The 11,389-nt window shown below is 40.0% G+C and overlaps 1 pseudogene; it reads left to right on the forward strand.

The window, feature by feature from the left end:
* The first annotated feature begins 2,031 nt into the window (after positions 1-2,031).
* On the forward strand, positions 2,032-10,745 carry LOC115291262 (annotated as a pseudogene).
* Positions 10,746-11,389: the final 644 nt, after the last annotated feature.

The following is an 11,389-nucleotide window of genomic DNA, read 5'->3' on the forward strand; positions in this document are numbered from 1 at the left end:
TCTCTTACCCTTACCCTTGTTTCTTAGCAACTGACTTACGTCAAGTTGCCCGTTTTCTGTCTTTAAAAGATGTGTGTGTTCTCTCAATAAATGAGGCTTGATCAGAGACTTGTCTTGCCTCCATTCTCTGTGCCCCCTGCCCCCCAATTCTCACTCCCTCCCTCAGGACCTGCATTGACCGACCTGCGGGGCGGGTCATATGGGTCTATTTCTGGGCTGTCTCTTCTGTTCCATTGATCTGTTTTTGTTTTCTTTTGCCAATACTGTACTCTCTTGATTACTGCAGCTTCATAGGAAGTCTTGAAGCTGGGTAGTGTCAGTTCTCCAACTTTGTTCTCCAGTAGTGTTTTGGCTATTTGAGGTGTTTTCTCTCTCCATATAGAGTTTAGAATCTTTATGTCTATGTCCCTAAAATAATTTTATGGAATTTTGATCAGGATTGCATTGAATCACAGGTCAAGGTGGAAAGAACTGGTATCTTGACCATGTTGAGTCTTTCTGTCCATGAACACAAAATGTTTCCATTTACTTAGTTTTTCTTTGATTTTGTTAATCAATTTTGTAGTTTTTCTCAAATAAAGTTTGCACAGATTCTGTTATATTTATGTCTAAACATTTCATTTTTTAGGATGCCAGTGTAAATGATTCTGTGTTTTTAACTTCAAATTTCTATTGCTCATGTTGACTTTTTGTGAAACATGTTTTAAAAATGAATTTTGTATAAAGTATGTTTTCAGTCACAATGTAATTAAATTGGAAAGTAATAACAGAGAGAATATTGGGAAACTTACTAACATGTGGAAATCGAACAATACTCCTAAGTATAACTGAAGGGTCACAGGGGACATTAAAATGTACTTTGAGATGAATGAAAATGAAGTTATATCAAAAATTATAGGATGCAACTAAAGTAGTGCTTAGAGGCAAATTTATAGCTATAAAATGCCTATTAGGAAAGAATAAAAATCTAAAGTCAATAACTTAACCTTTCACTTTAAGACAGTAGGAAAAAAAAATAAACTTAGAGCAAGCAGAAGAAAGGGAATAATAAGGATGAGGGCAGAAATTGATGAAGTGGGAAAATGCAGAACAATAGAGAAAACAACAAAACCAAAAGTTGTGTTTTTTTAAAAAAGATCAACAAAAGATCAACAAAATTGACCAACTTTTCTCTAGAGGTGACCAAGAAAAAAAAAGACTCAAATTATTAGTATCAGAAATGAAGAGGGGACATGTCTGTTAGTCAGCTAGGCTGCTATAACAAATTGAGTAGCTTATCAGCAACAGAAATTCAGAGGCTGGGAAGTCTGAAATCAGGGTGCCAGCATGGTAGGCTCTGGTGAGCGCTCTCTTCCAAGTTACAGATGGCTGACTAATTGTAGCCTCACAGGACAGAAAGAGTGCATGCTAGCTAGCTTTCAGGCCTCTTCTTAAAAGTGTGCCGACCCCACTCATGAGCACCCCAACCCCGTCATCTAAATACCAAACCCCCTACCTCTAAACAGTATCACACTGGGGATCGGATTTTAACATATGAATTTGGAGGGGACACAAACATTCAGTCTCTAATAGCAACCTTATAGAAATTAAAAAAAAAAGATGTTAAAGGAATATTATGAACAGCTGTATGCCAATAAATTAGGTAACTCAGGTAAAATGGATACATTTCTAGAAAGACACAAACTACCAAAATGTAACCAAGAATTAGAATATATGAATAGGCCTATAATAAGTAAAGAGATTGAATTAGTAGTTTTAAAAATACCCACAAAGGAAATCTCAGGTCCACATGGCTTTCCTGGTGAATTCTACCAAATATTACATAGGAATTAATACATTTTTAAAATAAACTCTTCCAAAAAATAGAGGAGGAGGGAACATGATTTATACAATCTGCTTCTCCAGTTTCCAGCTCCACAACTTTGGTGCCTGGTTTACAACTCATGCTGCTTTGCTGGCTTCCTACTCACCACATCAGTTTGGCCTTGGAATCCCCGTGTGAGAACTAGCCCTTTGCAGAATCCTGATGAGATGGAACCCAAGATCCTGGATCTGTTCCAGTCTCTTGGCTTGGGCCTCACAGGACCAGACATGGTACCGCTGAGATGTTGTCTCTCTCCATTCCTTCCCTGGGCTAAGAAGTGATTTGGCCACCCCAGAGACATGGGGCCTAGACTCCTCCATCATGCCTCTGGCTGTCCTTAACCAAACAACAGTCACATGAACTCCCTAAGATCGTATACCAACTGCTTCTGAATCAGCTTCCAGCAGGATCTGTCTGGTAGCACCAGGTCAAGGGATGGGGTGTGCAAGCGCATGGCTAGGTTCAGTCTTTCCACAGGAAAATGAGCCATCTTTAAGAGGTTTTTGACTCCAGTAAGCGGGACAGCTCAATGGCTATGTCTGGCTTTATGGTCTATATCTGAGGCTTCTTGGAATAAACGGATTCATAAGAAGGGCTTATAATAGTGTCAGGGATGTAAAAAAACACTTAGCAAATGTTAACCATTTGTTGTTCATCACTTTTATGGTTTCTGATCTTTAATGGAGACTCAGTAAATGATAAGTTACCACTACTTCTGACCCATGCTATCCTGTGTTCCCCACAGAATTTATATGAAATCAAGACAGAAAACCATTCTGTGGGCTCTTCATAATCTTCAAGGCACAAGACAAATGCAAAGGGAAGATTTCCTGGTGATAGCTGCATTCACAGTTTTCAAAAAATTATGAGAAAAAAAGATATAGACATGTAAAAAGTTTTTGACTGATTGATTCCTACAAAGGTTATGAAATGCTTAGCAAGGTTAAAAAATACAATCCCTTTAGCAAACCTAACATTAGACCTGCTGAGGAATTCATAATTTTTAATGGTGTAAGAAAAAAATGTGTTTTTCTTATGCCTAAATCTAATCCTATGTTTTAAGTCTAAGCATAGATTTATTGTATTTGATAGAATTTAGAATGTACATTGTGAGTCAATTCACACTAATTATTCCTTACATTTTCTTTCTCATTATCTTGTTAGAACAGAGGGAGAAAACTATTTTTGAACTTGAAAGCTTCTATGTAAAAAGACTGAGGTTCCCATTGTTTTTAATGTACCCTAATTACTCCAGAAAGAGTTAGCTAGGGGCTAAGAATATTTTATAAAAATAACCCCACATCAGTTTGTTCTCTCTAGTCTCTGCCCCCTCCTCCCTGGTGGGACCTTGGTTTTCTCCACAGAGTTCTGGAAGTTCCCAGAGCAGGTCTCACATGTGCTTTCCCCTAGTCTGCTTTTGTCTTTTCCCCTCCATGCTCTGAGCTGTTCTGGTAACTTCCTCCCAGCTCTGTCCTGCCATTCCCTTTCCTTTTTCTTTTTGATAAAACTGGCTAGAGGTTTATCAATTTTGTTAATTCTTTCAAAGAACCAGCTCCTGGTGTCATTGACCTTTTCTACTGTTTGTTTTGGTTTTGAAAGTATTGATTTTCACTGCTCTAATCTTTATTATTTCCTGTCTTCTGCTGGTTTTGGTTTTGAAAGTATTGATTTCTGCTCTAATCTTTATTATTTCCTGTCTTCTGCTGGTTTTGGGTTTTATTTGCTATTCTATTTTCCATCTCTTTAAGGTGTAAGGTTAGGTTGTGTATCTGAGATCTTTCTTCCTTCCTTAGGAAGGCCTGGATTGCTATATACTTCCCTCTTATGACCACCTTTGTTGTGTCCCAGAGTTTTGGGCTGTGGTTTTGTCATTTTCATTGGCTTCCATGTACTTTTTAACTTCCTCTTTAACTTCTTGGTTAGCCCATTCATTCTTTAGTAGGATATTCTTTAGTCTCCAAGTATCTGTTATTTTTCCACAATTTTTCTTGTGGTTGATTTTGATTTTCATAGCGTTGTGGTCTGAAAATACACATGGTATGATCTTTTTGTACTTGTTGAGGGCCGATTTGTATCCCAATATGTGATCTATTCTGGAGAAGGTTCCATGTGCACTGGAGAAGAACATGTATTCTGCTGCTTTAGGATGAAATGTTCTAAATATATCTGTTAAGTCTATCCAGTCCGGTGTGTCATTCAGAGCCATTGTTTCCTTGTTGATCTGTCCATTGATGTAAGTGGGATGTTGAAGTCCCCTACTATTATGGCATTATCAATGAGTTTCCTTATGTTTATCTTTAATCAGTTTATATATTTGTGCGCTCCACATTTGGAGCATAAATGTTTACAATTATTAGATCTTCTTGTGGATAGACCCCTTAATTATGATACAATGCTCTTCTTCATCTTTTATTACAGTCTTTATTTTATAGGCTAGATTGTCTAATATAAGTATGGCTTTCTTTTGGCAACCATTAACATGATAGATTGTTCTCCATCTCCTTACTTTCAATCTGAAGATGTCTTTGGATGTAAAGTGGATCTCCTGTAAACAACATATAGATGGATCTAATTTTCTAATCCATTCTGTCATCCTATGTCTTTTGATTGGAGCATTTAGTCCATTGACATTTAGAGTGAGTACTGAAAGACATGAATTTATTGCCATTATGTTGCCTGTAGAGGTGGAGTTTCTGGTGGTATTCTCTGGTCCTTTCTAGTCTTTGTTGCTTTTGATCTTTTTGGTCTTTATTTTTTTTCTGTCTTTTCTCCCCTTAGAGAGTCCCCCTTAAAATTTCTTTCAGGTCTGGTTTAGGGGTGACGAACTCCTTTAATTTTTGTTTGTCTGGGAAACTTCTTATCTCCTATTTTGAATGACAGCCTTGCCGGATAACAAATTCTTGGCTGCATATTTTTCTGATTCAGCACATTGAATATATCCTGCCACTCCTTTCTGGCCTGCCAAGTTTCTGTGAATAGGTCTGCTGAGAACCTGATGTCTTTCCTTGTAGGTTAAGGACTTTTTTCCCCCTTGCTGCTTTCATGATTCTTTCCTTGCCTGAGTATTTTGTGAATTTGACTATGATATTCCTTGTTGATGGTTGGTTTTTGTTGGATCTAGTGGGAGTTCTCTGTGCTTCCTGAATTTTGATGTCTGTGTGTTTCCCCAGGTTAGGAAAGTTTTCCACTATGATTTGCTCACATAAATTTTCTGCTCCTTTTTTCTCTCTTCATTTCCTGAGACCCCTATGATGCTGATATTATTCCTTTTAAATGAGTCACTGAGTTCTCTAATTTTTATTTCATGCCATTTTGCCTTACTCTCCCTGGTTTTTTTTTTGCTTCATTATTCTCAGTAAGTTTGTCCTCTATGTTGCTGATTCACTGCTCTGCCTCATCTATACTTGCCACTGTGGCATACCTTTGAGATCGCAGCTCAATTATAGCATTTCTTATTTCCTCCTGACCAGTTTTTACTTTTTTTTAAATCTCCACAGAAAAGGATTCTAGTCTATTTTCAACCCCAGCTAGTATTCTTATTATCGTGATTCTAAATCTGGTTCAGACATCTTGCTTGTACTTGTGTTGATTAAGTCCCTGGCTGTCATTTCTTCCTGTTCATTCTTTTGGGGTAAATTCATTCATTTACTCACTTTGTAATTTTGAAGGAAGAAAACAAATTAATAAATTTAAAAAAAACCCTTAAAAATAAAAAATTAAAAATAACACAAATAAATCAAATAAGGGATGCTAGATCCTAAGTGTGTTTTGGTCTGCTTGTTGAAAGAAGCTTGATAGATTAGAGAAAAAAAGGGAAAGATATGAAAAGAAAAACAAGAAAAAAAAAAAAAAGAAAAGAAAAAAAAGAAGAAAGGAAACAAAAGGAAAACATTAGAAAATTTGAAAAGATGAATACAATAAAATAGAATAAAATGAAATGATGAAAGTAAAATAGAATTTCAAAAATTTACAAAAAAGTAAAAAATATAATAGAAAAATTTAAAAATATTTAAAAATTTAAAAAATTATTTATTTATTTTTAAGAGAGATAGACAGTGTGAGCAGGGGAGGATCAAAGAGAGAGGGAGGCACAGAATCTGAAGACAGGCTCCAGTGTCTGAGCTAGCTGTCAGCACAGAACCTGACATGGGGCTCTGACCCACAAATGGGAGATCATGATCTGAGCCGAAGCCAGATGCTCAATTGACTGAGTTACTTAGGCACCCCAAGAAAAATCTTTTTAATAAAATCGAAATAAAAACAAATTTTTTCTTTTTCTGTATTCAAAAATGAGAAAAGAAAAAGAAAAAAATTGAATAAAAGGACCAGAGAACAGAATGAGGTACAATTGAAATTACATCTAGTTTTCTGTAGGGACCCATCTTTCCTGGGCAGCTTTAGAGACTAGGCTGCCTCCGTGGTGGCTGTTGCTCCTCATCTTTCCTGTAGGAACGTGAAGCACTTTATAGTATGTTAACTAAGCAGGGGGAGAGACATGTTTGTTGAGAACACTGTTGGCCCAGTTGGGTGGGGCTTAGTGTAATGGTTCTGTTCTCCACTAGATGGTGCTGCTTAGCCTACTGGGGTGGATTGCTGTGGTGCTTGTAGTTGGTGTGTGCACATGCGCGGGAGGGGTGAAAATAGCATCACCAAGCTACCCAGTCTCTGGTATTGGAACTCTGTTCTCCCTGACCAGCAATGGAGCACCCCTCCTTTGTCTCTGGCTTCCATCCACTCCCCGCTTTTGTAAGTGTGACCTAGCTGTCAGGCTGCCAGGCGGCACTTCCTTCCTGAATTTTATTCCAGATGAGACTGTGTTTCCCAGCCCCTCACTTCTGTGGGACTGTGGCTTTGACCTGTTCTGACCCTCTAGGGGAGGGTCTCACCAAGCCTGGTGATTCCCGGGCGATTTCTGCCCCCAGGAACATTTGTGGGACCATGCTGCTGCCAATGCCCAGACACAGGTGCCAGCCACTGCAGAGAAAGTTTATGTGATCATGTAACAGCAGTGTTTCAGGGGTTATGGCAAATCACAACACACATCTGGCACCAAGCTTTCCCCTTAGTGTTCTTGTCTAGCACCGGTGAATATGGTTGTTCTCTAGGGTCTGCTGGAAACTTTGCCTGTGGGGAGGCCACAGCCTCTACCAAACGTCCTCCCAGCAGGGGACCACCTCTTCCCATGTGGCCCGGGGTCCCCTGGGACTTCTCTCGCTGCTCCTGGGGATTCACCTTTCCAGCCAGAGCACCACCATGTATTGAGCTATGGAGTCTCAGACTCTGTGCACCTCCTTCTGTTTATAGAGTCTTAATGGAATTTAAACCCTCTCCTTTCTCCTTTCTCCCTTTTTTGTTCAGTCCCTTGCATACTCTTTCTATTTTCTCCAACTGATTCCCAGGGGCTGGGGGGCGGGGGGTATGCTTTCCTGTACTCTTCCTCTCCTGCCCTCTCCTTGCTGTTGATCTGACTGCATTTCAGGGGTGAGAGAAGCAAAAACACCTTCCATGCTGTTCTGCCATCTTGGTTCCTCCCCCTGTCACTCCTGATCGTACCATTGCTGTCTCAGTGATGACAGTCCTTCTCTAAAAGCCACTGATGCTGACCCAGTGTGTCCTGTCACTACAGAACTTGCTGCTACTGATGTCCCCTTAAAGGCCCAAGGAAATCATAACCAAAACCAGCTATTTTTACTCACTTGACTATTGCAGCCCGACTTCCCTGTGATTCAGACTTCTCACAGGTACCTCTATGCCTCAAAGCTTGGGCTTCTGTCCTTGAACCTTACCCCCTCTCATCCTGGCCTCACTTCCCTGGGTCCTAGTAGCATCAGACTTGTCCCAGCAGCCAAAATCCCAAGGCCAACACAACTTGGGACCATTCTCAGCCTCCTGTTACTGCTAATGAAGTCCAATTGGTGATTGACTTTTAAAATCAAGCATATCTGTTCTCTTTGAAAAAGGAAGTACCTTACAAAGAAGGTAATATAGTTCCTATTTCCATAAAATCCTTACAACTCCCTCATAGAAAGGCTCACAAGGTGCTCCCTTGTTGTTTTATATCAGATATATCCCAATATGAGTCCTGGAGTTACATCTGGGTTTGAATCCTATCTCTGTCATTTAATTAGCAGTGTGACCTGGGCAAGGTGCTTAGGTTCTATGAAATTTGATTTGTTCATCTGTAAAATTGGGATAAAAGATAACTTTCTTATGAGCTAGGAGCACTAATTGATGTGTGCCAAGTGTTTAAGAGAGAATGTGGCCCATAATGAGCATTCTAGTATGAAGACCAGTCTTCAGTGTTAATGGCCCTAGGGGTCTTCAGATAACTTCAAAGAAGGCAACAGCCCTTCTGGCCTAAAGTAACAAGGGAGAATTTTATTATTTTTACAAAGTGAAAGGAAAGACAGAAATGGACATACCTCAGGCCTGCCTCAAAGTGCAATATTCTGGCCTAAAATGAATACTGGTAATAAGAAATCTCTCTTCCTAGTGTAACAGATGGGAGGGGACTATTTCTAGTTGAGGTGGGTCACATTAGCTAATGTCATGCCTTTTCTCTGGGAGGCACTGTCTTAGGATTTCCTGATGTAGCAAAATAAAATACAGGACACTGAGTTAAATCTTTATTTCAGATAAACAACAAATAATTAGAAAACACACACACACACACACTAAATAATTCATTTATGTAAGTATTCCCCGCAGGTTGCATGCATGTCCTATTATTTTGTCTGGCAATCCTAACCGTTCTGCCTCTCCTCTTGAGATCCTGGCACCATGTGACTTTCTTCTCTGACATTTTACCAGACATATTGGGGGTTGTCTGTCCGTGTTGGTTGGTGGTTGACATATCCATGTCAGGAGATCAGCAACACTAATCCTGAATCACAGAATTCATCCATTGTGACAAGGAAAAGCAGAATTGTCTAAAAGCGAACTCTGGAGTGTGGGCTCCGATGAAGCTGCTCTGTGTAACCAGCGAGGAGACGCTGGCTGGAGGGCTTCGACCTGCTCAGGACTTAAGCATCAGCATAATCCCTAGCACTTAAATAGGCAGCTCAGGATAGAGCAGCCTTTGTGGCAGAAGCCGGGCCAAGGAAACCCTTGATAAATAGTGGTACTTCTTAATATTTGTCCCCATTTCACCTGGGTCTGCTGCTCACTCGGAACCATCTGTTCCGGTTCTGCTGTGTGAGAAGCCTTGATGGAAATGCCTATTAATCACAGCTGGGGCTTCTGGGGAGTAGGCTTGATGGCAATTAGTTGACAATATTTATTTGGGAAACTGCATTACTTTGTGATAATTATAGGACAATGAGTAAATCACCCCTCCCCCACTTCTCATTAATAATAATTAAAGCCATAGAGACATGTAGAAATTGCTCTGGTATCTTCCTGAACACTCTAGGAAGCTATCTTTCCTGGGCAGCTGGAGCATGCTTTGGAGACTAGGATGCCTCGGTGGTGGCTGTTGCTCCTCATCTTTCCCGTAGGAACGTGGCAATCTGGATCTTCCTTAGGGACTTTACATGGCTGCCTGTCTTCCTTTCCTTAGTAACAGTCTCTCCTGACTTAGTGAGGAAGCTAGAATTGCTAATAAAAACGCATTGGTCGAGGCTTACAAAAGTCAGTAATAAAACTTTACATTTGTAGGAGTCCTTGCAAGATTCCTTCACACATTTTATCCTTTCGTGGATTCATAGCAATCACTGAAATCCCCCTTTCACAGAAGAAACAAAAGTGTTATGACTTTATTAAGGTAGTTAAGCTTCTGGGATTAGAATCCAGGTCACCTTACCTAATCGTTAGGCCACATTCTATCTGACAGCTCTGATCTTCTTTTGTGGCCACCTTCTAGGAGAGGAAAGTTCATTTCACCTGCACTGGAAGAACAATTGCATGGTAACAGAGAAAGTGCCATTCTTATCTGGCCCAACATTTCAATGAAGGCATCATGGAAATTAGCAAGTATTATCCACCCTTCCCCAATCAGTTATTGAATAACTACGAGCATACCATTGCTAACCCTTCAAGGCAGGGCTGCTTTCCTCTGTCCATCTATATATTTTCTAAATAAACTGCTTTCTCTACTACACCTGTACTGTCCAGTTATGGGAGCACTGAGCATGTGCCTGTATAGAGCACTTAAAAGGTGGCTTGCCCAGGGGCGCCTGGGTGGTTCAGTTGGTTAAGTGACTCTTGATTTCAGCTCAGGTCATGATGTCATGTTCATGAGATCAAGCCCCACGTGCTGATAGCACGGAGCCTGCTTGGGATTCATTCATTCATTCATTCTCTCTCCTTCCCTCTTAAAATAAATAAACTTTAAAAAAGGTGATTTGGCTGGCCCCCCACGAGCTCCTGAGCGGCCCTTGAGTTCACACCCAGCTTCCCTTCAGCCTTAGACTGCGCGCAGCCATCGCCGCAGCCCCCCCCCCACTCGTGCCAGCCCCCAAGGCCTCCTGTACCCAGCTCCGTCCCCAGTTCCGCAGCCGCTGTCCAGTCAGTTCGCTGCTACTCCCATGGGTCACATGAAAACATGAAACAGATGACAGATGAGGAGTTTGATGCTCGCTGGGTGACATACTTCAACAAGCCAGATATTGATGCCTGGGAATTGCGTAAAGGGATGAACACACTTGTCGGCTATGATCTGGTTCCAGAACCTAAAATCATTGATGCTGCTTTGCGGGCATGCAGAGAGTTAAATGATTTTGCTAGTGCAGTTCGCATCCTAGAGGTTGTTAAGGACAAAGCAAGACCTCATAAGGAAATCTACCCCTACCACATCCAGGAACTTAGACCAACTTTAAATGAACTGGGAATCTCCACTCCAGAGGAACTGGGCCTTGATAAAGTGTAAACCCCATGGATGAGCTTCTCAAGGATTTATTCATAATGCTATTTGATTGTAAACAATGACCTGGAAATCACTGATAACATATTACCTTATTTGAACAAATTTTCCTTTATTGAGTACCAAACCATGTAATAACATGGACTTTAATAAAAGGGAAATGAGTTTGAACTGAAAAAAATAAAAATAAAAATAATAATAAAAAAGGTGATTTGTCCAAACTGAGGTGTGCTATACATATAAAATACACACCAGATTTTCAAAGACTTAATATGAAAAAAGGAATGTAAAATAGCTCATTAATAATTTTTAAAATATTGATTGCATGTTGAAATGGTAATATTTTAGATATGCTTGGTTGAATAAAGTATGTTATCAAGATTAAATACACCCTTTAATTTTTGCTTTTGCTATTATGGCTACTGGAAATATAAAATTATATGTATATGTATATCTATATCTATATGTAGCTTACATTAAATGCCTGGGACTCTACACCATGTGTGCTTTGGCTTGTTTCTTGAGGTAGCCCTGAAAAGGAAAACAGACAGACACACAGGGAACAAAAGCACGCAAATGCACAGACAGATCAAGGAAACATGCAAACCAAAAGGGGAAAGAAAAAAAGAACAGAACAGAAAAGAGAGGACAGGAAAGGACAAAAA

The sequence above is a fragment of the Suricata suricatta genome, chromosome 5, assembly GCF_006229205.1.
Source record: "Suricata suricatta isolate VVHF042 chromosome 5, meerkat_22Aug2017_6uvM2_HiC, whole genome shotgun sequence".
Taxonomy (NCBI): domain Eukaryota; kingdom Metazoa; phylum Chordata; class Mammalia; order Carnivora; family Herpestidae; genus Suricata; species Suricata suricatta.